The sequence below is a fragment of the Idiotropiscis lumnitzeri genome, unplaced genomic scaffold, assembly GCF_059441095.1.
Source record: "Idiotropiscis lumnitzeri isolate Australia: NSW breed Sydney's pygmy pipehorse unplaced genomic scaffold, RoL_Ilum_1.0 HiC_scaffold_60, whole genome shotgun sequence".
In the NCBI taxonomy this organism is placed as follows: Eukaryota; Metazoa; Chordata; class Actinopteri; order Syngnathiformes; family Syngnathidae; genus Idiotropiscis; species Idiotropiscis lumnitzeri.
In genome coordinates this window covers 1,073,228-1,076,132 of record NW_028283598.1, presented here as the reverse complement: position 1 = coordinate 1,076,132, position 2,905 = coordinate 1,073,228, and the positions used below count along the sequence as shown (strand labels likewise).

At 38.1% G+C, this 2,905-nt stretch overlaps 1 long non-coding RNA gene across 1 annotated transcript; it reads left to right on the top strand.

The window, feature by feature from the left end:
- Positions 1-766: 766 nt before the first annotated feature.
- On the top strand, positions 767-2,398 carry LOC148315683 (uncharacterized). The gene is made up of 3 exons (XR_015840691.1): positions 767-869; positions 1,530-1,649; positions 2,258-2,398. It is a non-coding gene; the product is annotated as an uncharacterized LOC148315683 (long non-coding RNA).
- Positions 2,399-2,905: the final 507 nt, after the last annotated feature.

Below are 2,905 nucleotides of genomic sequence, written 5' to 3'. Positions count from 1 at the left end.
TTTTATTGACAATCTAACATTAATATGCAAAGAACATGTACATTAGTACGAAATGTAAAAGAAAATTGTGGTGGGGGGGTGCGAATTGTTTTCTTCTTGGTAGGGGGGGCATGACAGGAAATAATTGAGAACCACTGGTCTAGTCACACACCAGCTCGGGTTCATTCCCTACCAGAGAAATGACATTCCATGTCCCCAGAGCTAGGCGCTTTATGTTGCCGGGGATTGGACTGCCTTTGACTGCCTCCTAGCTCAAAGGAAACCCAAATTCTTTGGTCCCGCCCACTGGTAGTGAGCCGAAGCCCTTGTATTAAATAATAAATAAATACATAAAATAAAAAAATTAATAAATTTAAAAAACGGACCGATCCACTGCTTGGGTTAGTTTGACCCACCTTGAGATCCGTTCCCACTCAGTGACAGTGTCTACAAGCCACTGCCACCAGGCCAGTGAACCCAACGTCCAGGCAGTGACAAAAAACGTGATCAAATTACATTGCTCATCATAAGGTGTTTGTGAGACGCTCTTTGTATGTTTCCTCAATTAAGACCTGTTTTCCATTGGTGTATTTGAAAAAAGTGGTGAACCTGTTAAATTCACTACAAAACGTTAAGAAGATGAAAGTAATGTTTGAAGGAATATTATTTTTCTATCGACGTGCCGGCGGGCGGGCACAGATAGAGAGTGATAAAGCAGCACCACCCGCGCGGGGCGTGCTGACGAAAAGGCAAGCGCTCCTCCTCTCATCGCGTCCTTATTAAGACAGAAAAAAGACGCTGTTGAATTTGACCTATTCGCAGTTCGAGCAGGTGCTTAACGCTGGAGAATATCACCACTTCGAAGTTCGAACTGCTGTTGAAACGGAGAGGTAAGTGTTTTTCGTTGGGTTTTTTTCAAAACATGCGTCGAGTGCATTTGTTCATAGTTAGAGATAGTTGTGTGGAAAACACTATACAAAGTAGCACCATGGATGTGGGCCTACAACACTGGCCTAGCAAACATGTGCTCCTACATCGACATAATTGACGAGCTCCAGTTAAGCATTGAATAATTATAAAACGTCATGGTGCTTTTACTCATTTAAAGAACTAAACCGACGCGTATTGTCATCCGGTGGTCAGGTTTGCATTGAATGTGAGCACGAGGGACGCTAGCTTGTTGCGTTAGCTTTGCGGAGCTAACAGCTTGCACTTTTGTTATAGAACCACAGAATGCAAGTACCATGATAATTTCTGTCATTAATTTTTGTGTAAGACACGATGTTCACTGGTTAATTACATGATTCTTAAAGCAAAGGTTACTGTGAATGCAATTTTGGTAAGATTTTTGTAGTCACACTGCATAAATCTGTCTGTGTCTGTTGTTTAAACTTCAATATAAACTATTATGGTTGAAATCGTTAATTGGGATGGAGGAATTGATATTTTTTTAATTTATAATTTATTTTTCTTACACTGATATTGTTAAAACTCCATTTAGCCCATAGTATTAATAATTCTCAACACAATACTGTCTTTTTTCTTTATAGAATAAACAATGCCTTCCCTGAGATGCAGGAAGTCCCCAAAGCAGGATACTATTGAACATGCAGTCAAGGGTCTGGACAAGACTGCAGAGTTAGAAGCGAAGTATATAAACTAATTTAAAGGTATGATGTTAACGCTTTTGCTAAGATATATTATTGTTTTCTGATAACCAAGCTGACATCGTTTTTTAAGTGGTTATTTTACATTAAGAGTGTCTTGACCTTTTCTTTTGCCACTTTTGTCAGTTTCAAGTTATTTCAGTGAGTGTGAAACCTGATGGTAGGAGTTCTATCTAAATTAAGGCTGTACTTGATGACGCCCTCCGGCATTTTTATACCACAATAGACCGGTGAACAAGTCCGATATTGATAGTCTAGTGTAAAGCACGTAATACGTCACAGAGATCACGTGACGCGATCCAATATGACTGTGTACAGTGTATGTCATTGTTTTGAAACTAAATAATCTTAAAGTTTTTTTTTTTACGTAACCAGGTGCAATTGACATTTGTACTTTCAGTCCTAATACATACTGGCTAATGCAATGCTGGAAAATGAATTTTGGCTGGTCTGTTCCTTTAAAATCATAAAGAAGGGCTCTGCTCTATCCCTCACAAGAAGCAATGTTTCAAACCACCCTACATTAGTATAGTGGCCCAAATGAATATGATGACTCCTTATTTGTGTGCTTAAAAATATGACGAAGCTAACTTGATTTCCCTGTTAACTAGGTCGAGGAGTATTTACCAAGGCCCCTTTCAGGAAAGACGACTTTATTCTTTATTATGGAGTACAGAGGAAAATTGATAGATTCTGATGAATCTCAACGCAGGAAGATGGATGGAAGAGGCACTGTCTTTTTGTTTGACTTCCGCCGGCAAGAAAAAACTTGGAGGTGAGGCAAAGATTGAGATGTTATCTTATTTTTGTTTTTATTTAAAAAAATAAACACATACTCATCCCATAAGTGTTAGGGGAAAAATCATTCTCTAAGCAAAAATGTATAATTACTTTTATTCATGCGTTGAATCTGTACAAATGAAAATATAGATCATGAAGTCTCAAAGACAAGCTGTTAATAGGGTCTGATTCCAATAGAAATTTCTTGTATGATTTGATTTAGATTTAAAAATTGTGGATTTCCTATTTTTATGTTTTGTGTACACAAGATTGTCTCAAAGATTAATTTCTGACATTGATTGAATAATTGTTTTTTTTTTTTTTAATCTATTTTAAGTGTTGATGCAGCTCAAGAAGATGGCAGTCTGGGAAGACTGGTTAATGATGACCACATGCACCCCAACTGTAAAATGAAGAAGATGACAACAGAGGACAGACCACACCTCTGTCTGTTTGCGCTCCGAGACATTGATGTTGGC